The sequence below is a fragment of the Rhinatrema bivittatum genome, chromosome 8, assembly GCF_901001135.1.
Source record: "Rhinatrema bivittatum chromosome 8, aRhiBiv1.1, whole genome shotgun sequence".
Taxonomy (NCBI): Eukaryota; Metazoa; Chordata; class Amphibia; order Gymnophiona; family Rhinatrematidae; genus Rhinatrema; species Rhinatrema bivittatum.
In genome coordinates this window covers 7,726,032-7,753,737 of record NC_042622.1, presented here as the reverse complement: position 1 = coordinate 7,753,737, position 27,706 = coordinate 7,726,032, and the positions used below count along the sequence as shown (strand labels likewise).

Here is a 27,706-nt window from a genome sequence, read left to right as displayed (position 1 = left end):
TTACGAGAAGGGTGGGGGACAGGGAAAAGGGAGGATAGAGAAGGGGGGAGGGGTTATGCGTTCATGCAGTGTAGAAGTTATGCGGTAAGGCTTTCAAGAGCGTTTATTATAGGATGTTGGGGTTCAGGAGGGAATGCTTTCAAGAACAGCCATGTTTTGAGCTGTTTTTTATGTTGACGTTTTTTATGTTGACGTTTCCTTCTTAATATTTTAAACATTTTCTTGTCACAACCCAAAATGGTTCCGTGCCTCTCACCATCAAAGCCTGACGCTTACTGAGCTAGCACAGCATCTGACATCATCACTAAAACCCAGTTCATTTATAGTAGGGGATATCAAGGTAGATTACTAACATAAATTTATAATAAAATTTACATATCACAAATTCAACAAAACAAAAAATATAAAATCAATCAATTACACTTAGTAACAGCAACCTGCACCTAACCATATGCCTCATTAAAAAATGCTTATGATATTTTTCTAAAATCTTTTAAATTAGCTTCTTGATGTAACTCCGTAGGAAGTATATTCTATAAGGTGGGACCCGCGTAGGAAAATGCCCTTTCCTCTGTAGCCCAAAGCTTATAATGCTATAATGGTGCTACACGCAATGAACGCTGTGGCACATAATCCAGTAATTTTAATGAACTTGCATAACTTTCATATAATAATCTATGGAACATTATCAACATTTTACATTTTATCGTCCACTGAAATGGTAACCAGTGGAGGCCCTTCAATACTGGGGTAACATGCTGAGCTCTTGGAATACCCATCAGCAGATGAGTTGCAGCATTCTGAATAATTTTATCAGTAGCATGGGATCTTCTTAGTGTTTGGATAATTGCCAGGTTCTTATGGCCTGGATTGGCCACTGTTGGAAACAGGATGCTGGGCTTGATGGACCCTTGGTCTGACCCAGCATGGCAATTTCTTATGTTCTTATGTAACTCTAATTAATTTTTTGGGCAATCCAATTAGCAAACTATTACAGTAATCAATATGACTGAATAATGATCGAAATAGCTTTACTGGCCGTGACATTTTTAGCTTGGAAAATACTGTCTTGACTACCTTTTTTTTTTCACATAGGCTTTTAATTTTAGCTGAGAGACTAAAACAAAACCCAAATTTCTGATCTCCAAAACGAGCGTAATTGAATGCGTATTGTAGCCCATATGTGTAAATCTGTCATTCGGGTACTGCTGAAGAATCCATAACAAAGTTGTTTTTGCACTGTTCAAAAGTAAACCATTCCGTTGCAACCAATCATTTATTTTATCCCTACATTCTGCAAATGTTCTAACAGGAAACACTCAGGAATAAATAATTGAATATCATCTGCATATAAAAAATATTTAGACCAAATGAACAAATATGTTTGGCCAATGCAGAGACATATATATTAAAAAGTATTGGGGACAGTATTGATCCTTGAAGAACACCTGATACTGTTGTACCAACCCGAACTATGAGATCCCATCCTTACACATTGCTCTCTCTCAAATAGGAAAGACTTGAACCAATAAGTGCAATGTAGCAATCAAAATTTCATGAGATATCATATGGAATGCAAAGCTAATAATCAACTGCACTAAGATCCCTGTACTTCCCTGATCCAATTCCAAATATAAAGCATCAGGTAATGATTGTTCTAGCTGCTCCGTGCTATGAGCTTTGTGAACGCCATATTGATTTTCATCAAGAACCAACTATCCCCTCACAAAATCATCTAATTGATGCAATACACGTTTCTCCAGTATCTTAGCAAGTGTTGGTAAATTCTATATTCTGTTCTCTTCCTTCATACATTCAACATAGGAAAATGGACATGGATACAAGCAGGATAACTTGGAGTTCAAACTTTTTACCATTCCCTGTGTTGCTCTCAGAGAAGCCTGAGAAAAAGAGGTTCATTTGTCCAGCAATGGCTGGTTATTCATCTGCGACACTTTTTCTAAAGTATTTGACCTACCTAACTGTTCTCTGCCTCCATCTGCTGGAAGTTTATCCTGAAAGTGGAACGCCAAAGTATCACTGCTTGGAACTAATTCTTTCTGAACGGGTGATTTTTCTACCAATCTGTTTACTATTAAAAATGTATCTTAGCAGTTATTTAAGCTCACTTTCTGAGCATACAAGTGCTCCAATGTTCATGAAGGGACTGTACATAGTCCTCATGCATGTCATTATACCGATATTTACGCCACTTCCTCTCCTTTTGTCTTCCTTTTCTCCTCTGTATGATTAATTGCTTAGGAAACCAGGAGGTCATTTACCTTTACATCTTTCCCGCGCTTGTCTCAGAGGGGCTAGATTGATGTAAGTTCTGCTCAAAGGTGTATTCCATTTTTTCAACAAGGAGCTTAAATTCTAATTGGGAATCCTCTTATTCCACATTCATCTTCCGATATTCTGCTAACCAATAATCCTTAAAAAGTGATTCTCAATTAAAGGTCTTACAAATCTTGAACTTCTCTGATGATCATATTTGGACTTAATCAGCTCCCTTCTCTGAAAAAAAAAAAACGGACTATGATCTGAGCATGGTAAATCTAACACATCCTGCAATTTCTCATCAAAATAGATCTTATGTGGCCTGCCTTATGGGTGGGAAAGGAAAAGTGGTTCTTACCTGATAATTTTTGTTTCTGCAATACCACAGATGAGTCCAGTCAAGTGGGTTTATGCATCCCTACCAGCAGATGGAGGCAGAGAACAAAACTTTGAGGCACCACCTGCAGTCCCTCAGTATTGACCTGTTCCCAAGCCAAAGAGTAGGCACTAGGGATGTGAATCGTTTTTTGACGATTTAAAATATCGTCCGATATATTTTAAATCGTCAAAAATCGTTAGGGCCACGATACAATACCAATTCCCCCGATTTATCGTCAAAAAATCGTAAATCGGGGGAAGGGGGAGGGCAGGAAAACCGGCACACTAAAACCCCCTAAAACCCACCCCCGACCCTTTAAATTAAATCCCCCACCCTCCCGAACTCCCCCAAATGCCTTAAATTACCTGGGGGTCCAGCGGCGGTCCGGAACGGCCTCCTGCAATTGAATCGTGTTGTCTTCAGCCGGCGCCATTCTGCGCCGCCATTTTGCAAAATGGCGGCGCAAAATGGCGGCGGCCATAGACCAACACGATTCGACTGCAGGAGGTCGTTCCGGACCCCCGCTGGACTTTTGGCAAGTCTTGTGGGGGTCAGGAGGCCCCCCCCAAGCTGGCCAAAAGTCCCTGGGGGTCCAGCGGGGGTCCGGGAGCGATTTCCTGCCGCGAATCGTTTTCCGTACGGAAAATGGCGCCGGCAGGAGATCGACTGCAGGAGGTCGTTCAGCCGGGGTTCCGGATGGGATGGGTCTCTGAACTCATCAGTGGTATTACAGAAATGAAAATTAGCAGGTAAGAACCAGTTTTCCTTTCCTGTTCATACTCAGATCAGCCCAAACAAGTGGGATGTACCCAAGCACCCTTACACTGGGTGGGAACCCGAAACATCTGTACGCAGTACACTTTCACCAAACGTTGCATCTTCCTGCACCTGAATTTCCAATCGGTAATGCTTAGTGAAACTATGAAGCGAGGACCACATTGCAGCCCTACATATCTGTTAGGGAGACACCAGTTGACACTCAGTCCAAGAGGCTGCCTGCACTCTTTTAGAATGCACCCTCAGGCCTGTCGGAATTTTGCAACCCTTATAAATATAAGCCGAGCAAATGGTTTCCTTCAACCATTGAGACAACATAGCTTTAGAGGTTTTCTCTCCTTTCTTTGCTCCACCGAACAACAGCAACAGGTGATCTGACCACCGAAAGCTGTTAGTGACTTTCAGATAATGCAACAGAGTCCAATATACGTCCAGAAGATGAAGATCTTTATTCTGCTGAGCTCCCTAGACCATTCCGGAAACGCCGGAAGTTCTACTGTCTGATTCTCATGGAAGAAACCACTTTTGGCAAGAAAGAGGGAACCATACGCAATGTTATTCTGTTATTAGCAAGAGCCTGCAGCCCTGAAATCCACCTGGCTGAACACATGGCCACCAGAAAATTTGTCTTCAAAGTCAGTTCCTTCAAAGATGCTCATCTTAAGGGCTCAAATGGTGCCCTGCAGAGCACCCCAAACTAAGTTGAGGTTCCATTTCAGACATACTTTCCGAACCGGAGGCCGCAAATACTTAACCCTCTTCAGGAATCGAACCATATCGGGATGAGAGACCTGAAAGACCTCCCCCTCAACTTGTCCCCAAGACAACCCAAGGCTGAAACTTGGACACGAAGCAAACTATAGGCTAGGCCCTTAGCCAACTCCTGCTGTAGAAAGGACAAAATGTGAGGAACACACACAGTCAGGGGATCCAGCTGTTGTTGCGGACACCAGGACTCAAATACCTTCCAGACCTTGACATATACCATAGAAGTAGAAGGTCTTCTAGCCTGGAGTAATGTGGAAATTACTGGTTCCGAATATCTTTTCAGGCGCAACCTCCTCCTCTCAAAAGCCAAGCCACGAGACAAAAGTGATTCTCCTGATCTGAAAATATGGGTCCTTATTGCAGCAACCCTGGCAGATAAGCCAACCTGAGAGGCCCGTCTATCGCAAGATACACCAGATCTGCTAACCACGGCCAACATGGCCACTCCGGCGCCACCAGCACCACCTTCCCTTGATGCAACTCTATGCAGCGCAAAACTCGACCGATGAGTGGCCAAAGAGGAAACACATACAAAAGAACCCCCGTCTGCCACTGGCACACTAGAGAATCCAGCTCTTCTGAGCCGATCTCCCTTCTGTGTCTGAAAAATCTTGCCACATTTGCGTTGGCATGCGTTGCTGTGAGATCCAAATGGGGAACGCCCCTCCTTGGCACAAATGTGATCCCAGGCTTCCAGGCACAACTCCCATTCCCCCAGATCTAGTTGTTGCCTACTGAAGAAATCCGCCTGCACATTTTCCACTCCCGTAACGTGAGATGCCATTATTCTCTTGAGATGACGTTCTGCCCACACAAACAAGATGCTGAGTCTCCAGAGCCACCACATGCCTCCTTGGCGATTGATGTATGCCACCAACATTGCATTGTCCAAGAAAATTAGAACCATCTGACCTTTGATCCAGGGCAGAAACACCTCCAGGGCCCTGTGGACTGTCCTCATCTCCAGACGACTGATAGACCAGGACGCCTCTGCTCTTGACCAAAAACCTTGGGCAGACTGTCCGAGGCACACTGCCCCTCAGCCCTTGAGGCTGGCATCTGTGGTCACCACCACCCAGTCCGGGGTCTCCAGATCAACTGCCTTTTCCAGGTTGTGCCGAGAGTGCCGCCCTGAAAGACTGGACCTGGATTCTCTTAGAAGAGGTAAAGGCAGATGATACTCCGACAACGGATTCCACCTTGACAGGAGTGCCTTTTGCAAAGGTCACATGTGAGCAAAGGCCCACAGAACCAAATCCAATGTCGAGGCCATGAAGTCCAGAATTTGCAAATAATCCCAGGCCTTTGGTACTGACAGATGTAACAGACGCATCACCTGTACCTGCAACTTCGATAACCTGTCTGCTGTCAGAAACACTCTGCCTATCTGGGTATCGAAGCATGCTCCCAGCAACGACTGAGTCGGAACCAGGTGACTGCTAAGTTTTTCACCCAATCCAGTGAATTCAAGGTGTCCATCACCGACCGCACTCTTCCTCCGTCTTTGCCTGAATAAGCTAATCATCCAGATATGGATGGACTAAAATCCCATCTCATCTCAAGGCTGCCGCCACCACCACCATCACCTTCATAAAGGTTCGGGATGCCATAGACAACCCAAAGGGGAGAGCTCGAAACTGGAAGTGCTGCCTCATACCATGAACCAAAGAAACTTCTGATGGTCCTTTCAAATGGGAATATGGAGGTAAGCTTTGGTCAGTCCAATGACGCCAGGAACTCTCCTATGCAGACTGCTGCTTTCACTGTGTGCAACGTATCCATGCAAAACCACAGAACCCGCAAGGCTACGTTTACCTTTTGCAAGTCCAGAATGGGATGGAAGTTGACCTCCTCCTTTGGAACCATAAAATAGATGGAGTACCTCCCCCATCCTTGCTCGATCAGAGGGACTGGAACTATTGTGTCCAAGCTCAGTAACCTCTGTAGAGATCCCCTTACTGCTTCCTGTTTGCCTCAAGACAAGCACTGGGACTCTAGAAAGGCCTCCCTGTTCGGGTGCAAAAATTCTAAGGCGTAAACATCTTACTAGCTCCAGAACTCACTGGTCTGAGGTAATTTGACCCACTTCTCGTAAAAACAGGACAATCTGCCCCCTACCGCTTCCACCGAGGACTGGGAAACCCTGGCTTCATTGCGTGGACTTTCCTCCTCCGGTCCCCTGACTAGCGCCATCTCTGGAGGATCTGTGGGTACCCCGAAAGGACTGCTGTCATCCTGAAGACTTTTTCAGCCCCTTGCCTGAACGAAAACTCTGCGAATCCTGAAAATGGGACCAGGATGGAAAAATCTTCTTATTGCTCTTCTTATCCTCAGCAACCTATTTCCTTTGGATTCCCCCAAAGACTTCATCAACTGATCCAAATCCTCCCCAAACAGGAGCTTCCCTTTAAAAGGAAGATTATACTGTTGGGACTTGGACCACATATCTGCTGACCAATTGCGCAACCACAAATGACTGCGTGCCTCCACCTCCGAGACCATGCTCCTAGTGGAAGTAGGCACCAAATTATACAGCACATCTGCCACATAAGCCACTCCAACCTCCAGCCGCACCGAGTGCAGAGGACTGAGCGACCCGGTTGAGGCCTGCTCTTGTGCTTTCTGAACCCAGCACAAGCAAGCGCGCTGCGTCATACTGCCACAAACCGTGGTACAGAAGCATAAGGCAGAAACCTCAAACATGTGCCTTAATTGAATCTCTAACTTGCGGTCATGCACATCCTTAAGAGCGGCTGAGCCCACAACTGGAATCATAGTTTTCTTGGTCACCGCAGAAACTGTCGCATCCACCTTAGGAACCCTTAGGTGGTCCAGGGTCTCCTCCATCAAACAGTAAAGCTTCGCCATTGCCCTACTGACTTTCAAGCTCGCTTCCAGGAAGTCCCATTCCCGGTTTATCAGCTTCTGAATTTTCTTAGGCAACAAAGGCATTAGGAGGACCACGCAGCCTGTCCAGGACCGGATTCGCTCCTTCATTATCAGACTCTTCCTGAGCCATCTTAACTCCTAATTCCTCCAACACCTGAGGAATGAGAGGATGTAGCTTCTGCTTTTTAAACAGGTGAAGCACCCGAGGGTCATCCCCTTCCTTCACCGGAACGTCATCCAGATCAGGGTCATTCTTGTTAGTATCAGGATCAGTTTTATTCGGACACAGGATCCTCCTGCAGATCATCCAGCCCTCAGATCCTGCACGAGCCAGACCCAGGCCTCTGAGCAGATCTCCAGAACCTCCCACAGAAACTACCCTTGGCCTCTTGGAAGGGTCACCTGACTGCCTCGCTCTGGGTCTCTTCCTTCCTTCTCAGGAAGGTTCTATGCAGCAGCAGCAGGAAAAATCCCCTGGATCCTCAGCCCCCTGAGTGAACAGACTTTCTTCCAAGTCCCCTCCCCCATCCTGAACCACAGGGGAGAGGCAAGGAGGGGAATCTCCAGGCTCCCTGAAGGCTGGGGCCCCCCCGTGGGCGCAGCTAAAGCAGTGGATGCCCCCGAGACCGCAGCTGCGGCCCCTGAAGACCCGGAGGCCCTCTTTTCCTTTGCTGCTCCCGCGGAGGTGCCCGCTTCACCCCAATGCACAGCTGGTACAGAGGGAGCGGGAATTGAGCCTTGCTGACCGGAGCCCGCGTGCCCTGCCTGCCCATCATGCATGGTTTAGGTGCGATCCCCCACACGGTCACAAACGCAGCCCGAGTGCACCAAGCACCAAAGCAGGTCGCACACATGGCTGACGTGCTGAGACGTGCGGTTGCGTTGGCCCGAGTGGCGCACGGCAAACCTGCCTTGCACAGTCCGTTCCCCCATCGGGGAACACAGCGGACTCCTGTCCTTCTCTCTCCTGCTGACCCCAGCAGTTCCCGTTGACGAAACGTCCCAGTTGCCGAGCTACAGATTGAATCTTCTGATCTAAAAACCAAAAACGGATTACTTCCCTGACCAGACTACAGCAGCTCGCAGGAGGAGACGTCGGAGGCAGAGAGGGAGCCAGTCTCCTGGTTATCAAGGCCTCCAGAAGCAGCGGCCTACAGCAGTCAGAGGTTTCAACCCCCCTGATCGCCCGGCTCAACCCGAGGGATGGTCCACAAAGGTTCCTAGCACCTTAGGGAGCCTAAGTCCACTTTCCCAACTCCAAATCTTTTTTCTTTCTCTAATTAATTTTTTTTTTTTTTTGTCAGACTGCAAGTTTGCACCTCTGCCATTTGCTGGAGACAGATAAATACTGAGGTCCTGCAGGTTATGTAGCAGTGCCTCAAAGTTTTGTTCTCTGCCTCCATCTGCTGGTAGGGATGCAAAACCCACTCGTCTTGACTGATCTGTGATATGAACAGGAACTGTTATTATCTGACATACTTTAAGTGTCTCCATCATTGTCATTAATTCTAGAGCATATGTTGATGTAACATCATCAATACAGACTTTGAAATCCTCAATGATTAGCAATTTCTTATATCGTAATTACAAATCTGTTAATTTGTCATTTATTTATTTTATTTATTATGTATTTATTTATTATTTTTATATACCGACATTCGATCTCAATCGAGATATCACACCGGTTTACATTCAGGTACTGTAGGTATTTCCCTATCCCCAGAGGGCTCACAATCTAAGTTTGTACCTGAGGCAATGGAGGGTAAAGTGACTTGCCCCAGGTCACAAGGAGTGACCTTGGGCAAGATTGAATCTACCAATACCTGTCATTACATAACCTGGTGGAAAATAATAACCCAGGTAGCAACAAGAGCCACTAACATTTCAGCAGGGTAAAAAGATACAATATCCAGTTTATCTGTAATGTTAATGTATAAATAATTAATACTCCTCCCCTCTTCCATGCAACCTAGGGCGATGAAAGTAGGAGAAACCTGGGGGCATAATTGGCTAAGATGTGTCCTGCAACCAGATTTCACCTATTTTTATTTATTCATTTATTTAACAAGGTTTATATACCGACGTATGGTGTTAACCTTTACACCGGTTTACAGTTTCTTTGTAAAAGAACAAATTACAATCATAAAAATATAAAATACTCTTATTCTAATAACAAAATAAAATAATAAAACTATAAAAAATAACTTAATACTTAGAAACAATATAATTACCCAATAAAATAACAATATATCTAAATTATACTGTTGTATTATATCATGACAGAAACAGACCGGCCATTTAAATATCCAGTCTGATACATTTCCTCCCTACTAATAGCTCCCACATGTTGGTAATCTATCCTTTTTGGCAATTGCCATTTTGTACCAAATCCCTTTGTTTTGGTGCCCCTGCATTCCTTCCTCTGCCCTGCATTGCCAAAAACACAGTATATCCAAAATTGTATAACTAACATTTTGGGCTGACTTACATATTTCATTTTATTAATGAATCATACAAAAATACAAATCATATGACGAAAGTCACCCAAATATCCTGTAATAATTCCTAGCCTGCCGGCAAGCCCACCAGCAATGGTGGCTTTTTAACAAGAAAGCAGGCCCACCTTGATGACCCTGGGAGATTGCACTCACTCCTCTTCACATCCAGTCACAAGGAGAGACATTTTCAAGCCAGCAGGCTCCTAAAGCTTGGGATTATCTTCAACTTCTCTGTTCAATGGCTTCAGCTTTAGATGTGATTCCGTGGGCAGGAGCTCAGCTGGCACTCAGGGCTGTGAAGTTCAGTTACCCCCATTGGACTCGGTAAGAGAAAGTCTGAGATGGCGGTCAAACACTCCAAATCTGCAGAGGAGAGAGACTCTGGAATATCCAGACTGGATATTGATAACAACAGATGTCAGTCTGAAAGGTTGGGGGCCCATTGCCAAGCTCAGTACACACAAGGCCGTTGGATAAAAAGAGTGGTCCATAAACCAGTTAAGAGACAAGGGCAATAAGGTCGGCATTACTTTATTTTCAGCCAATAATCAGAAGAAGAATACTGAGCGGCAGTGCCACTGCAGTAGCGTTTGTGAACAAAGAAGACAGAACCCGGAAATGGCACAGCCAAGGAGACAGATCTGCTATTCACTTGGGTGGCGAGGAATCTACTACAAGTATCTGCTTTACAGATTGCGGGGCAGAAAAACATGCAAGCAGATTTTTTAAGGAGAAATACAATAGACCCCAGAGAGTGGGAGTGGAGCCAATGGGCTTATTAGATAGTGCAGCATCGGATGGATTTAATGGCGACCCACGAGAACACCAAGGTAAAAAGATTTTTCAGCCAACGCAAGGAGTTCCTGAACATACCCAGATCAGTCCAGAAAAGTGGGTTGTGTATCCCTACCAGCAGGTGGAGTCAGAGAACAATTAGAACTTTGGGCACTGCTACATAACGAGAGCCACCTGCAGTCCCTCAGTATTTCTCTGACTCCAGCAGGTGGTAGGGTGCATCTCCTGCAGTCTTAGTTTTTTTCAGGGTAGTTAGGAAATGTATTTTATTTTTCCTTCTCGTTTGCTTCCTGAGGTGTTAGGCACCTTTGTGGGCCATCCCTCAGTGGAAGCCGGGCGTCCGGGGGGTTAGACACCCCTGACTGTGTTTCGCCCACTCCGTCCCGGAGTGTACAGGCTGGGGGCTCCTGGTCTTCCTACCTCCGAAGCTGCTCCCCCAACCCCTGTTAGTGCAGGCTTCCGGGGCAACAGGCTGTGGGGACAGCTTTGAGCCATCGCAGTTTTGTTTCCTTCCTCTCCCGGAGCTCTGGGTTGATAGTAAAGGTAGGCAGTGTGTGTACCGGGTCCAGGCCGCGTTTTCAGCACCCGGGTGGCTGAACAGCGCGGTTCCTCGTGGAGGCCTTGTTTTTCTATTATTTTTTCCTGCGCTGCTGGTGGTGCTCACGCAGCTGCAAGTCTCGGGCCTATTTTTTTCTTCCCTCAGCTGCTCTGACTGCGTGGCTACGCGGCCCGGCATGGCGCCGCGAAAATCGGCGGTCTGCCGCTCCTGTGAGGCGCACGGGCAGAATTTGCGACACTCTGAGCAAGAAGAGTATTCCCTCCTTCCCGCTTTGGTCCCCATGGCAGAAGATCCGATGTTGGGGACTGGGGAATCGGCCCCGCAGGACCCCCCAGATGGGGAGGTACACGCGGGAGATTTTTCCCCAGAGTTTATCTTGTTGATGCATCAGGCCTTTTTGGCATGGAGACACTGTTTAAGCGAGATGAGCTTTGTCCACTTATTCCCCAGGTACCGGATGTCCTCGGTCTTAAGGTTACTCAAGAGGATTCCGATAATGAAGGGGTTAATCCGGTTCTGGATGGTATTCGAGGACCATCAGCAGCTTTTCCACTACCTAAGAAAGTCCGAAAGCTGGTGACCCGCAAGTGGGATATTCCGGATGTGGGCTTAAAGGTGGGTAGAGCGATGGGAAAGCTCTACCCGCTGTCGTCAGAGGTGCTGGACCTGCTGAAGATTCCGAAAGTGGACGTGGCTGTCTCAGCGGTCACAAAGAAGACCACGATATCCGTGGCAGGATTTGCCGCCTTAAAGGACATGCAAGACCGAAAGAGGGAGATCCAGTTGAAAGCAGGTTTTTGAAGTTGCCACTTTGAGCCTTCGAGCGGCAGTCTGCACTAGTCTTATGCAACGAGCGGGCCTGTGCTGGGTCCAAGAGGCAAGTACTAATGCGGCAGATGCCGACGGTAGAGCGTTGCAGCTGGCCCGTTTGAAAGCCGGAATTGCGAATGGAGCAGATGCGCTATAGGACCTCTTCGGACCTCGGCTTGGTCCATGGTGTCCGTGGTGGCAGCTCGTTGCCTTCTCTGGTTATGGAATTGGGCAGCGGATCTCTCCTCAAAATCCCAACTTTGTAACCTTCCCTTCAAGGGCAAGCTTCTCAATGGGGAGGAGTTGGATCAGTTGGTCAAGCTCCTCGGGGGGAGTCCAAGGGCCACAGGTTGCCAGAGGATAGAAGAGCGACAAGAACATTTTTCCCCCTTGGGCTAGTTTTCGGGACTCTTGCTGTTTTCGATCTGGCAGATATTCTGCTCTGGCAGGTCCTAAGTTGACACCGGGTCGCCAACAGTCCTTTCGTGGTGGCCACCGCTCCGGGAGGGACTCTGGACACCTCAGGGCGGATAGCAGTAAACCTGCCTAATGAAGCCACGAGCACCCATTCCGCAGTAGAAGCTGTCGGAGGCAGATTATCCGGCTTTTACGCGGAATGGGCAAGAATAACCGCGGATCGCTGGGTCTTGGAGGTGATCAGGGACAGTTACGCCCTGGAGTTTGTGCGTCCAGTCCAGGAAGTGTTTGTGGAGTCCCGTGTGCTCTCTCGCGCCAAATGCGAGGCGGTACAGGATACCCTGCAGTGGCTGCTTGACCTCAGAGCCATTGTCCCGGTGCCGGAAGCGCAGCAGGGATGGGGACGGTCTCAATTTACTTCTTGGTCCAAAAAAAAAAGGAGGGCACTTTTCGTCCCATCCTCGATGTTACACGATGTTGGGTTCCATATTAGGTGCTACAACCCAAGAAAGAGATCTAGGTGTCATAGTGGATAACACATTGAAATCGTCGGTTCAGTGTGCTGCGGCAGTCAAAAAAGCAAACAGAATGTTGGGAATTATTAGAAAAGGAATGATGAATAAAACGGAAAATGTCATAATGCCTCTGTATCGCTCCATGGTGAGACCGCACCTTGAATACTGTGTACAATTCTGGTCGCCGCATCTCAAAAAAGATATAATTGCGATGGAGAAGCTACAGAGAAGGGCTACCAAAATGATAAGGGGAATGGAACAACTCCCCTATGAGGAAAGACTAAAGAGGTTAGGACTTTTCAGCTTGGAGAAGAGACGACTGAGGGGGGATATGATAGAGGTGTTTAAAATCATGAGAGGTCTAGAACGGGTAGATGTGAATCGGTTATTTACTCTTTCGGATAGTAGAAAGACTAGGGGACACTCCATGAAGTTAGCATGGGGCACATTTAAAACTAATCAGAGAAAGTTCTTTTTTACTCAACGCACAATTAAACTCTGGAATTTGTTGCCAGAGAATGTGGTTCGTGCAGTTAGTATAGCTGTGTTTAAAAAAGGATTGGATAAGTTCTTGGAGGAGAAGTCCATTACCTGCTATTAAGTTCACTTAGAGAATAGCCACTGCCATTAGCAATGGTAACATGGAATAGACTTAGTTTTTGGGTACTTGCCAGGTTCTTATGGCCTGGATTGGCCACTGTTGGAAACAGGATGCTGGGCTTGATGGACCCTTGGTCTGACCCAGTATGGCATTTTCTTATGTTCTTATGTTCTTATGTTCTCGATCTGCAGAAACTCAACTGTTGTCTCAGGGTCCCTCCTTTTCGTATGGAAACCCTACGACTGTGATGGCGGCGGTTCGAAAGGGAGAGTTTCTAGTGTCCCTGGATCTCATGGAGGCGAATCTTCATATTCCAATCCGGATGAATCATCAGCGGTTCCTGCGCTTCAAGGTCTTGGGTCAGTACTTCCAGTTTCGAGCCCTTCCGTTTGGCATCACCATAGCTCCTCGGACTTTCACCAAGGTTATGATGGTGGTAGCGGCTTTCCTTCGCAAGGAGGGTATTCTGGTCCATCCTTACCTGGACGACTGGTTGATTCACGCCAAGTCTCGGGAGGATTGAGTTCGGTCCATCCACACGGTGATGGTCACCTTACAATCACTTGGGTGGGTCAACAATGTGCAGAAAAGTCATTTGGAACCCACCCAGAAGCTGATTTACTTGGGAGCTCGATTCGATACATTACAAGGCAAGGTGTTTCTGGCGGAGGATCGTCTGTGGAAGTTGCAAGAACAGATTCACGCTCTCCTGCAGAGCAAGCAGCCCACAGTGTGGCATAATCTGCAAGTCATGGGGTCCATGGCTTCCACCTTGAATTTGGTGCCCTGGGCATTCGCTCACTTGCGACCGTTACAATGTGCGCTCTTGTTGCGCTGGAGTCCGGTGTCGGAACAGTTCCATCTCCCAATGCCACTACTTCCCGAGTCCAGACTCAGTCTGTCATGGTGGCTGTCGCCCTCTGGAACAGGGAGTGGACTTGGATCCTCCGGATTGGATAATAATCTCCACCGATGCCAGTCTGTCTGGCTGGGGAGCAGTGAATGCAGACAGAACCGCCCAAGGGCTCTGGTCTCTGATGGAGGGGTCCTGGTCCATCAATCGGCTCGAGACGAGAACCGTACGGCTGGCCTTACAGGCGTTTCTCCCCTGGATACGGAACAGCATGGTTCGCGTGTTCTCCGACAATGCGACGACGGTAGCTTACATCAACCGCCAAGGGGGCACAAGAAGTCCCGCAGTTCCACTCGAGGCGCGCCTCCTGTTCGCCTGGGCGGAGCGTCATCTCCAGGGAATTGTAGCTTCTCACATCACGGGAGTGGAGAACGTGCAGGCCGATTTTCTCAGCAGACGACAGCTCGATCCTGGGGAATGGGAACTGTCTTGCGACGCGTGGAACCTCATTTGCGCCCAGTGGGGTGTGCCGCAGTTGTATCTGATGGCAACCAGGGCGAACGCGAAGATGGACAGATTTTTCAGCCGTTGGCGAGAGCAGGGCTTGGTGGGTCTTGATGTGCTGGTGTGTTCCTGGCCCACGGGAATTCTTCTGTATGCCTTTCCTCCATGGCCCCTCATCGGTTGACTTCTTCGTCGCATTGAACTCCATCCCGGCAGGGTGGTTCTGGTGGCGCTGGAGTGGCCGCGTCGCCCGTGGTTCGTGGATCTGATTCGCCTGGCCCTAGAGGGTCCATTGCAACTCGCTCATCTACCGCATCTTCTCCGTCAGGGGCCCATATTTTCGGATTGAGAGGATCACTTCTCTCTCACGGCCTGGCTTTTGAGAGGCGATGTTTACGCTTGAAGGGCTATTCCGAGCAGGTTATTTCCATGCTCCTACAGGCTTGCCATCCAGCCATGTATATGGCTTATGTTTGCATTTGGAAACTGTTTTGAGGCATGGTGTCTCCAATGCTCCTGCAATCCCTTGACAGTGGAAGTCATCCGGGTGCTTGAATTTTTGCAGCAAGGACTTGCTAGGGGGTTAGCGTTTAATTCCCTTCGGGTTCAGGTGGCAGCGTTGGGCGCCTTGCAGGGTCAGTTGAATGGTGTGTCTCTAGCTGTCCATCCGGATATTGCTCGCTTTCTCAAAGGGGTTAAACATCTGCGTCCGCCTGTCCGGCTTTTATGTCCCAATTGGAGTTTGAATCTAGTTCTCCGGGCACTGTGTGAAGCCCCCTTTGAGCCTCTACGCAGGGCTTCGTTGAAGGATCTGACTTTAAAAACAGTGTTTTTGGTGGCTATTTGCTTGGCCCGCCGGATTTCGGAATTGCAGGCATTATCGTGCCGCAATCCCTTTCTTCGGATTTATGACAATAGAATTTCCCTGCACACAGTTCCCTCATTCCTTCCCAAAATGGTTTCGGCCTTCCATGTCAATCAGGCGGTGGATCTTCCCGGTTTTCCGCACTGGGCTCTGGATTCCTCTCAGGGCAGGTACCTTCATCTATTGGATGTCCGGTGTATTTTGCTGCGCTACCTGGAGGTAACTAATAATTTCTGACGTTGGGATCACTTGTTTCTCCTGTTTGGGGGGCACAAACAGGATGATAAGGCGTCTAAGGCGACCATCTCTCGTTGGATTAAGGAAGCCATTGGCTCCGCCTACATTTCCCGAGGGCGTCAAGTGACGTTGGGTCTCAGAGCACACTCAACCAGGGCACAAGCGACCTCTTGGGCGGAGTGTCAACTCCTGTCGCCTCAGGAGATTTGTAGGGCGGCAGTGTGGTCTTCTTTACACACTTTCACTAAACATTATCGCTTGGACGTTAAAGCTGATGATGAATCGTCCTTTGGTGAGAGTGTATTGCGTGCGGGCCTTTCGGGTTCCCGCCCAGTGTAGGGTGGCTTGGGTACATCCCACTTTTCTGGACTGATCTGGGTATGTTCAGGAAATGAAAATTGGTTCTTACCTGCTAATTTTCGTTCCTTTCTTCAGATACCGAAAGACTGCATTGCCTTACGATTTGCTGTTTTTTTAATTACGGAGCTCCGTATTGACAGAGTTACTTGATGGAGCAGTTTCTGAGTCTGTTTGTTGAGGCCGCAGGTTGTTGTTTTTTTGTTTGGATTTCAACCTCGGCCACTAGTTAGTTCTGTTAGTGTGGACTTGGGTACAGGCCAATACTGAGGGACTGTAGGTGGCCCTCGCATTATGTAGCAGTACTCAAAGTTCTAATTGTTCTCTGACTCCACCTGCTGGTAGGAATGCACAACCCACTTTTCTGGACTGCTCTGTGGTATTACAGGAACGAAAATTAGCAGGTAAGAACCAATTTTCATTTTAGCAGCGAAGTGATAGATGCCTTAGTGCAGTGTTGGCCAAAGGAGAAGCTGATCTGGTTTTTTCCACCTTGGCCATTGATGAGGTCGTATAATAAACAAAACCGAAAAAAGGGAGTTTAAGTTGTTCTGTTGGTGCCAGACTGGCCAAGGAGGTCTCGGTATGTGGTTTTTAAAAGGAGTCCAGGACCTTCTTCATCGGGGCTAATTGTAACGGACAACCCTTCTCCATTCTCTCTTGAAAGGTCAAAGTTAGTCCAATAGGGCTAATTACAACAAAAAAAGGGACCAGCTTCACTCGTGGCTTCACAGCATTCACTGGGGATATTCTTGCATTGTTACAAAAGGTTTGTCTTTTAAGTTCGTTAAATGAACAGGTGGGGCCGATATCTAGTTAAGGGTTTGTCTGTAGCCTCAAATAAAGGTGTTTCACATTTTTTGAGTCCAATAGTTCCTCAATGGAGTTTGACTATAGTTTTACTGGCATAAGCCATAGCATCTCTCGAGCCTTTAAGTCAGGGTACAATGAAGGATTTAACTTTAAAAACAGTGGTTTTGGTATTAATCACATCAGCAGGCTGAGTTTCAGAGTTGCAGTCCTTATCGTCCAAAAGCCCTCCCTAAGATTTGGTTCTGTCACTAGTACCATCCTTTTTGCCATCTGAATCAGAGGATCGTTACGCCAGTTTTTTTAACAAGAATGCAACTTTTTTTAAACGTGAAAACGCTGTCTTCTAAGTTATTTAGAAGTTACTAGTGTGTTTCGTACGTCAGAAAGGTGGTGGTGGTTGGTGGACCACACTTCCTAAAACTACCATTGCTAGATAAATTAAAGAAGCTGATTTGTTACAGGGCCAACAGGTTCCTGAATTCATGAAGGCTCCTTTAACCACAGCGCAGTCTGCTCACGGGCTGAACTGGCTGCAATAAGAGCCATTCGCAAAGAATTATGGATTGGATGTACTCGCAAGACAGGATGTGGTTTTTGGGGCAATGTCTGGCTTTCCTCCATTCTGTACAAGTGGGCTTTGGGGCTTCCTATAGGTTCTGGACTAGTGGAGCAGAAGGAAAAGGATGGAGAAATCATGACTTAAGAGTTGGGTGCTTAAAGCCAATATTTTTCTCTGCAGTTAAGAAATTTATAATTTGAGTTTTTGGTCATAGGAGTTAAAGAGATATTTACAAAGTGGGAGCACTTTCTTATTAAAAGAATGTTTTTAGTTCTCATTAGAATTTAAATCATTTTTGGATTAGTTTATTTTAGCTTTGACAGTAGTACACTGGCTGTACCACTTCTATTCATGAAGTACATACATGTGATATCATGAAAAAGAAAATCCAAACTCTGTCTCTCGTGGCTGGAGATGGGACGAACCCATCTGTTCCTGACTTGGTGGAGCAGAAGGAAAGGAAACCTACGGGTAAGACACCATTTTTCCTCCAGGAATTGGTCTAAACCCTTTTTAAACCGGGCTACACTAACTGCTTTCACCACATCATCTGGCAGTGGATTCCTCAGTTTAATTGTGCACTGAGTGAAAAAAGATTTTATTTTGAAGATCCACTTAAATAAACTTTTCAGATTTTTCAAGTCGGTAGCCACACCAGATGATTTGTGGGACACATGGGGTTGTAGTGCTGGGGAGGGCTCGGCTCTGCTTAGCTCAGGGGGCAGGGATCCATGAAACTACAGCATTTGGAAGGACTCAGATTGGAGGCTGTGAGTGTGGGACCTGTGAGGCTTTAGTACAGGGGAGGACTCAGCTCAGGGTCAGTGAGTGTGGGACCTGTGAGGCTGTACTGCTGAGGAAAGCTCAGCTCAGGGTCAGTGAGTGTGGGACCTGTGAGGCTGTACTGCTGAGGAAAGCTCAGCTCGGGAGCAGTGAGTGAGGGACCCGTGAGGATGTACTGCTGAGGAAAGCTCAGCTCGGGAGCAGTGAGTATGGGACCCGTGAGGCTGTACTGCTGAGGAAAGCTCAGCTTGGGGTTAGTGAGTGTGGGACCCGTGAGGCTGTACTGCTGAGGAAAGCTCAGCTTGGGGTTAGTGAGTGTGGGAATCGTGAGGCTGTACTGCTGAGGAAAGCTCAGCTTGGGGTTAGTGAGTGTGGGAATCGTGAGGCTGTACTGCTGAGGAAAGCTCAGCTTGGGGGCAGTGAGTGTGGGAATCGTGAGGCTGTACTGCTGAGGAAAGCTCAGCTTGGGGGCAGTGAGTGTGGGAATCGTGAGGCTGTACTGCTGAGGAAAGCTCAGCTCAGGGTCAGTGAGTGTGGGACCTGTGAGGCTGTACTGCTGAGGAAAGCTCAGCTCGGGAGCAGTGAGTGAGGGACCCGTGAGGATGTACTGCTGAGGAAAGCTCAGCTCGGGAGCAGTGAGTATGGGACCCGTGAGGCTGTACTGCTGAGGAAAGCTCAGCTTGGGGTTAGTGAGTGTGGGACCCGTGAGGCTGTACTGCTGAGGAAAGCTCAGCTTGGGGTTAGTGAGTGTGGGAATCGTGAGGCTGTACTGCTGAGGAAAGCTCAGCTTGGGGTTAGTGAGTGTGGGAATCGTGAGGCTGTACTGCTGAGGAAAGCTCAGCTTGGGGGCAGTGAGTGTGGGAATCGTGAGGCTGTACTGCTGAGGAAAGCTCAGCTTGGGGGCAGTGAGTGTGGGAATCGTGAGGCTGTACTGCTGAGGAAAGCTCAGCTTGGGGGCAGTGAGTGTGGGAATCGTGAGGCTGTACTGCTGAGGAAAGCTCAGCTTGGGGGCAGTGAGTGTGGGACCTGTGAGGCTGTACTGCTGAGGAAAGCTCAGCTTGGGGTTAGTGAGTGTGGGAATCGTGAGGCTGTACTGCTGAGGAAAGCTCAGCTTGGGGTTAGTGAGTGTGGGAATCGTGAGGCTGTACTGCTGAGGAAAACTCAGCTCGGGAGCAGTGAGTGTGGGACCTGTGAGGCTGTACTGCTGAGGAAAGCTCAGCTCGGGAGCAGTGAGTGTGGGACCCGTGAGGCTGTACTGCTGAGGAAAGCTCAGCTTGGGGTTAGTGAGTGTGGGACCCGTGAGGCTGTACTGCTGAGGAAAACTCAGCTCGGGAGCAGTGAGTGTGGGACCTGTGAGGCTGTACTGCTGAGGAAAGCTCAGCTTGGGGTTAGTGAGTGTGGGACCCGTGAGGCTTTAGTACAGGGGAGGACTCAGCTCAGGGTCAGTGAGTGTGGGACCCGTGAGGCTGTACTGCTGAGGAAAGCTCAGCTTGGGGTTAGTGAGTGTGGGACCCGTGAGGCTGTACTGCTGAGGAAAGCTCAGCTTGGGGGCAGTGAGTGAGGGACCTGTGAGGCTGTACTGCTGAGGAAAGCTCAGCTCGGGAGCAGTGAGTGTGGGACCCTGAGGCTGTACTGCTGAGGAAAGCTCAGCTCGGGAGCAGTGAGTGTGGGACCCTGAGGCTGTACTGCTGAGAAAAGCTCAGCTTGGGGGCAGTGAGTGAGGGACCTGTGAGGCTGTACTGCTGAGGAAAGAGCTTGGGGGCAGTGAGTGAGGGACCCGTGAGGCTGTACTGCTGAGGAAAGCTCAGCTCGGGAGCAGTGAGTGTGGGACCCTGAGGCTGTACTGCTGAGGAAAGCTCAGCTTGGGGGCAGTGAGTGAGGGACCTGTGAGGCTGTACTGCTGAGGAAAGAGCTTGGGGTTAGTGAGTGAGGGACCTGTGAGGCTGTACTGCTGAGGAAAGAGCTTGGGGGCAGTGAGTGAGGGACCCGTGAGGCTGTACTGCTGAGGAAAGCTCAGCTCAGGAGCAGTGAGTGAGGGACCCGTGAGGCTGTACTGCTGAGGAAAGCTCAGCTCGGGAGCAGTGAGTGAGGGACCCGTGAGGATGTACTGCTGAGGAAAGCTCAGCTTGGGGGCAGTGAGTGAGGGACCCGTGAGGCTGTATTGCTGAGGAAAGCTCAGCTCAGGAGCAGTGAGTGAGGGACCCGTGAGGATGTACTGCTGAGGAAAGCTCAGCTTGGGGTTAGTGAGTGAGGGACCCGTGAGGCTGTACTGCTGAGGAAAGCTCAGCTCGGGAGCAGTGAGTGTGGGACCCTGAGGCTGCAATAGTGGGGAGGACTGAACTCGGAGATGAGTGTGAGGGGACTCCCTCCCATATGCATGAGAATATATTTATCTCAGTACAGTAAAGGCAGAAAGTCCGTATTCCAAGGAAGTTCTGTGATGTCCAGGTCGCCCCAGCGTGCTCTGGGCTGCAGAAGGTGCTGTGTCCTGTAAGATGTGGCATGCTGGTGATTTCTCTCCTTGTCAGCCATTGCTAAGACATTGGATTTTAGTGAATGGTCATCAAGTAGATGATATTGTTCTGTTTTTATGAGAGAGAGCCAAGAAAAATATTTGACAAAGTGGCACTAAGCAGTTTGTTCTGTTTGTCTCTGGTGGTCATTTGTTTTGTCAGGAAGCCTCATGGTACGGTTACTTGATAAACCCAGAACATATACCTACATGGTACAAATCAAGAGGAAACTAAGATAAGTGAAGTAAAGGTAAAACCACAAAGATAAACAATGGGGACTTCACTTCAGTATTGATGATTGCATAGAAAATAGGAGAAAAAGACCTCCGAGCGCATGCTCTAGTTTAAAAAGCCAACCTCAGCACTCGGATCAGCTCCCAAAATAACTTTTATTAATCAGCACCCCATTTTTTGTTTAGACAGTTTCTGAGTCATTTTAAAGAATGATTTATAAAAAGGACCTATCTGTTCATTAGATCGCAGTTTAACTGTATGGGAGCAGGAAGTACAAAGGAAACCACGGCTGACATTGACCAGCTTTTGACACTGCACGCTCACAAAATTCATTTCTGTGACACCAGACAATCCTCCTAAATTGATGTATGAATCAACTTACAGCAATACATTTTCTGCATAAAGTCCAAATCCAGAGCTGAAACGCAGAGCTCATGGTCTCATTGCCATCTTAAATGATCAGAAAACACACGTGCACAGTGAGAAGGCATATTTCAGAGAATTCAAATCGATCGTTCAGTCCATGGTGGTGAAGTAATTGGGATGCATAAACTGAGTCAATCTGTTAAATTAAATAAAAAATCCAGATCCTGCAGTCACTGAATTCATGCCCATAGATTACAAACTATCCAGCCGAAAATCCACTTCTGTTCTAACTCTCTCTCCTCTCTTGCATCCCGTTTAAAGCAGCATAACTGCAAGAAATCATGTTGCTTGTCCATATAGGGTGGTGCAGTCAGAGCCTCCCCGCTCTCATATTTTAAACGGATTTTGTGCTCAGAGATTCGTGAGCTCTTCAGAAGACCTGGGGTAAGCTTCACGGCGTGGCAGAGACTACCATAGGAAGCTTGCTGAGCAGACTGGATGGGCCAGCTGCACCTTTCCTGCTGTCATTTCTATTGTTACTACTGCTCTTTAACTGCATACAGGATTCGATTTCGGAGTAAAATCCTTTTTGGTTATTATGCCAATTGTTTCGCTTAATAAAGAAGCATTTTTTTCAGAGACTAAATGCACTCTAAAGTGATTGGTACACTTCTGCAAATTGTTTTCTCTTTCCATCTGAAGTTTTTTTTCTTTAAAGCTTTCATCCGAGATGAATAATTCCCTCGATGTAGCGGATTCTTCCTGCATGATTTGTTGGCGAGGGGCTTGTGGAAATAGCAGCACACAGGAGAGAGAGAGAGCGAGCCTGGCAATGCACTATAACAGGCAAGATTTGAAATCAGAAGTGGTATAAATTGTATTATCTAATGCCCATATCTCAATGGTTGCAGAACACTGACAATTATCAGACAGGAATGACAAAATGAAAATACAAATATTGTAATACAGCAAGCAGTATAAAACCCGCAGGATATGATTGCTCACTGCTCTTTCCCTCGTCAGCTCTTCTTCCGTGACTAGCGTTGTCCCATCCCGCTGAGCTTTAAGATTTGAAATCAGAAGTGGTATAAGTTGTATTATCTAATGCCCATATCTCATGGGTTGCAGAACACTGACAATTATCAGACAGGAATGACAGAATGAAAATACAAATATTGTAATACAGCAAGCAGTATAAAACCCGCGGGATATGATTGCTCACTGCTCTTTCCCTCGTCAGCTCTTCTTCCGTGGCTAGTGTTGTACCATCCCGCTGAGCTTTAAGATTTGAAATCAGAAGTGGTATAAATTGTATTATCTAATGCCCATATCTCATGGGTTGCAGAACACTGACAATTATCAGACAGGAATGACAGAATGAAAATACAAATATTGTAATACAGCAAGCAGTATAAAACCCGCAGGATATGATTGCTCACTGCTCTTTCCCTCGTTAGCTCTTCTTCCGTGACTAGCGTTGTCCCATCCCGCTGAGCTTTAAGATTTGAAATCAGAAGTGGTATAAATTGTATTATCTAATGCCCATATCTCATGGGTTGCAGAACACTGACAATTATCAGACAGGAATGACAGAATGAAAATACAAATATTGTAATACAGCAGACAGTATAAAACCCGCAGGATATGATTGCTCACTGCTCTTTCCCTCGTCAGCTCTTCTTCCGTGGCTAGCGTTGTCCCATCCCGCTGAGCTTTAAGATTTGAAATCAGAAGTGGTATAAGTTGTATTATCTAATGCCCATATCTCATGGGTTGCAGAACACTGACAATTATCAGACAGGAATGACAAAATGAAAATACAAATATTGTAATACAGCAGACAGTATAAAACCCGCAGGATATGATTGCTCACTGCTCTTTCCCTCGTCGGCTCTTCTTCCGTGGCTAGCGTTGTCCCATCCTGCTGAGCTTTAAGAAGAGAGCCTTATTGAAAGTCCGGGAACTACGAAAGTGATGCTCAGTCAGCCTGCAGAATTGAGGCCCCTGAAACTCGCTGCACTCGCTGCCTTCCATCTTTCAGGCACCTTCTCCCCTCTTTATTCGGGTGGAAGCTTCTTTCTGTACTTCTGCCAGGAGCAGTTTTCGGAATTCTTTTTATTCTATTTAGATTTGGATGTTTTGGGACCAGATAGTTTATGGATTATGAGCTGCTTGGTGTAAAGGGGACCACGGATCTGCCTCGTCCACGCGCCTGAGGCTCCCTCCTTTTAGCCACTTTCACATCCTTTGCCACCAGGACGTTTCCAAGCCTCCGACAGTTGGACAAGGCATGGCAGATACGTCCTACAGCTCCCCCGTCAGCTCGTGCCTCAAGAGCCTCGGCCTTAAATGTGGGAGCTAAGTTAGACGCCGGCTATGAGCTGGAAATTCCCCTGAAGTTAGGAGCCTGCTGGTGGTGGCCTCCCGAGCTGCGGAAACCAGAGCAGGCGCTTCTCTCTTCCATGTCATAGACAGACAAGTCACAAATCGGCACATTACCTCAATATTACTCTGAGTTTTCACACACAGCATCGCTGCCCGGGGAAGGGATGGAGGCAGAGAAGTCCAGGAGGACCTCTGCTTGTATCTCTTTACTTGATATCTTGTTCTAGCCTGATATTTGGTGAGGTTTCCCCGACTTTATTTCACGTTCCCAAAAATCACGACACTGACCTTGTGCTGGGGTGAAGGGCGGGTTTTATTTTGGCAGGCAGTGCCTTAGGCCAACCAGACGTTTGGGTCAGTGTAATAAGCTGAGCGGTGAAACTGTGCTGAGAGTCCGTGCACGGGGTTTTTTTTTAACCCGCCTGGAAAAAAATGCAACCCCAGTAAGCTAATGTATCAGCCAAGCCGAGTTAATGTGTGCTTAACCTCCTGAATAGGCTGCGCATAGGCGTTAACCCGGAAGGGGGTCTGTGCACACACAAGCCTGCGTTTTTCTCCAAAATGAAAAGATCCTGTGCGTCCACGCCTCATCCTGCAACCAAGGCTGCAGCTCACAAATCATCTTTTCGTGCATAGAAGGTGATTTGGGAGCTGGGAGAAGAGGTGGCCACAGATGCAGGAACTTATTTTCTGGTTTCAGCAAAGGAGTCTGCAGCCCCAGGGAACCATCCAAGCCCCAGGGCGCGTGGCAGAGGAAAGGCGCGGACCGAGCCCCTCTACCCAAGGAAGGAGCAAGGAGCAGGGGAAACGCTGCTTGGTGCAGGGAAATAATTTCTTAGGTGGAGAAAACAGGCTTTTTATACGCAAAGCAGGTTTTCAGTGCATAAAATTCCCCGGAACTTCAGCTTCTGCCTGTAGACTTAACATCAGCCCTGGAATCTTTACTCCACCTCAGACTGGGAGTTAAGATTCCAGTGCTAAGAAAACACAAGGTAACCAGTGCCCCTCTCTGCATTGGGAGGTGATACCTAACGCCATCCTTAGCAGGGGATTTCCGTGCAAGGGCACCAAACCTGTTGTGCACAAAATCCCTTGCTGCTTCGGCAATATTTGCACTCAAAAGGGCCAATGCAATACAGTGCGCTCAGCCGAGCGCACTGTATAACCCGCACTCGGACGCAGGTTATACAGTGCGCTCAGCCGAGCGCACTGTATAACCCGCACTCGGACGCGGGTTATACAGTGCGCTCAGCCGAGTGCACTGTATAACCCGCGCTCGGACGCGGGTTATACAGTGCGCTCAGCTGAGTGCACTGTATAACCTGCGCTCGGACGCAGGTTAAATAGGCGCTAATCCACCCCCTAATGCAATAGGGGGATTAGCGCCTATTTAACGCACGTCCGACGCGGAGTGAACGCGATAGCGCTCATCACCTGCAAATGCACGTTAATGAGGCTGTTACTCACTCCGCATTAAAAAAAAAAAGTTTGCCTCTCAGACGCACATTTAGCTCTCAGGAATTAACGCCTGCCTGGAGCAGGCGTTAATAGCTGAGCGCAGGTAAAAGACGTACAGAAAAGTAGAAAAAATTGCTTTTCTGTGCTTCTTAAGTAAAAAAAAACCCAAAAAAACCTCGGCAGACCGAATTATGAAGACCGACGCCGGTAAACTGGCAGAAGGCTGAAGGCTGAAAACCGAGGCCGAGTTTACCGGCAGCCGCGGCGGGGTCGCGCAAACAACCCTAGCGCCTCCTTGCTAGCTCGACCCCCCTAGTTTGTTTATAGCACGGCGTCAGCGCCCGCTTTCCGCGTTTAATATTGCATCGGCCCCAAAGACAGAGAAACGGGGGTGGGAGCAGGGTTAAGCCCGCTGCAGAGGGAACCAGTCAGCAGCCTGAGGCGGGAGACGCCCCCTTTTCAGTATAACCCAGGGTCATGCGTGTGTCTGTGCAGGACTGGAGTTCAGGCCCCTGAACATGAAAGCAGGAGCCTTTTTGTGGGAAATCTCCTTTCTGCAGCACCCTCGGGGCTCTCTCCCTGTTCGTCTCCACCAGATCTAAGCTTGGGGACTGAGCTATGAGCCGAGCCTTTTGGTAAGTTTGGGAAGCTGTGCAAAATCTGGTTAATTCCCTACCTCCCGACCCCACTGGGAGAATGACCTGACGACCTTGGCCGAAGCAGGAGCTTTCTACCTCTGCCCCCAGGAAGAATCCCCTTCAGTTGCTTTTCTCTCTACGTCCCTCTTCCTCTTCCCGTTACTAACAGCATGCAATAGTACAAAAAGGAGGGGGCTGATGAATGGGGGATCTCAGAGGAGCAGGGTCTCTACTCCCAGTGACAAACCAGCCCCTTATTGGACCAAACCATTCTGGTCCTGATGAAGACAGAGCACTAAAATAAAAAAATATTCCTTATTGACAGTTGAAAGAGCCAATGAGCTGCTTCTGGAGAAGCCTGCTGTGCGTATTGTGAATGAAGGCCTCACTGCTGTGCTTCTGCTTTCTCTGGAGCCTGCAAGCACGGTGCCATCTCTGGTAACAGTTTCTTGTAAGAAGGATGCGGACCCCGGATGAGTGTGTGCGGCACGGGCAGATGCACAAACTGCATGGCCCAGCAATTTCCCAGCGAGCCTGCCCTCTCCTCCGGCTGAGCTAAGGGCTTCCAGTTAAGCAGCGTGTGCGATTCAGGGCTTCCTGCTGGCCGCTGTCTGGACACAGCTGAAATCTTTTCTATTAGGTTCCTAATAGGTTTTTGGAGCTTCCTTTATTGTAACTGTTTATCTGATTAGCATCTCGAGGCCAGATCCTGGTAAAGATGATCTACAAATCTTTTAAGTGCGTTTTACAGGAAATATGATGGAATTTGACCCATTGCACTCAGCCAGATGGGGCTAAACACGACCTGAATGCCCCTTGCCTAGATCGGTCACTGCTCAATGAATGAAAACATTTCTCACTTTCCTGGTTTGTCATGAACACAGTTTGGAATCTGATTCCAAAGCCGCCATCTGTTACAATATTATTTTTTAAAAAGTTTATTTGCAAATGTTTTGAGAGTAAAATATGTTTATATCTAAGTGGAGATATATTAATCACTGATAAATCCTTGGCCAGTGTGGATTTTACTAAATGTTTATTAACAGTACCACTGAATACCTAGAAAGGAATGACCTATGTACTGTATTACAAAGACTGTATCAAATAAATGTTTATTGAAATTGGTTTTTCATTTGGCTTGGTTGAGTTATTTGAGTGCCAAGAAAGAAGAAACGTGATTGTGGTGGCCTTCCTAGGGCTTTTAAGATAATTTATAGTGCATGTCAAAAAAACCCCTCCAAACATAGTGAGATAAAAGGGCGAAACACGGCGTAGAGAGACGAGGAGAAGGTACATCTGTCTGGCAAGAGCTACTGCCCAGCGAGCCCTGCCCCAGCCTGTGAGCCTTCACCCGTCCGCCCTACAGGAAGAGCTCAAGGCTGCATCCTGAAAATACCAAAATCTGCAGAGGCTTCACAGAGAGGATTCTTACAGCGTTCAGATTTAATTCCACACACTATACATCCACGTTCCAGCTACAGGGGCTACGGCACCTGTCGCTGAGGGCAAACAGGCTAAGGCTCTGATTTACTAAGCATCTTCCCAGAGAGAGAGAATGGGAGGAAAGCAGTAGTAAATCAGGCCGGGGTGAAGTGACTTGCACAAGGTCACGAGGAGCAGCAGGGAGAGAAGCTGGGTCTGAATCCTGACGTTCCTGGTTTCCAGCCTGCTTTTCTTCCTAGGTCCTTCCTCCAGCTGCCCAACCACGTGCTTGGCTTTCTCGTAATAAATGTGTTAACTAAAACCAGATTCTGCGGTTCCCACATTTACGAAATGAGCCAGACAGTGCCTCTTAGACTAAGCAAGTTTTAAGGTAAAAGTTTTTAATTAGCTTGTCAACTCCCACAACCTCA

General features: G+C 47.8%; 1 protein-coding gene across 1 annotated transcript in view; it reads left to right on the top strand.

Moving 5' to 3' along the window:
• ZNF512B (zinc finger protein 512B) overlaps positions 1–26,983 on the top strand; it is a 101,689-nt gene extending 74,706 nt beyond the window's left edge. The window contains exon 16 of the mRNA XM_029614308.1: positions 26,179–26,983. The gene's annotated coding sequence lies outside the window, so the exon portion shown is untranslated. The remainder of the gene's footprint in view (positions 1–26,178) is intronic.
• Positions 26,984–27,706: the final 723 nt, after the last annotated feature.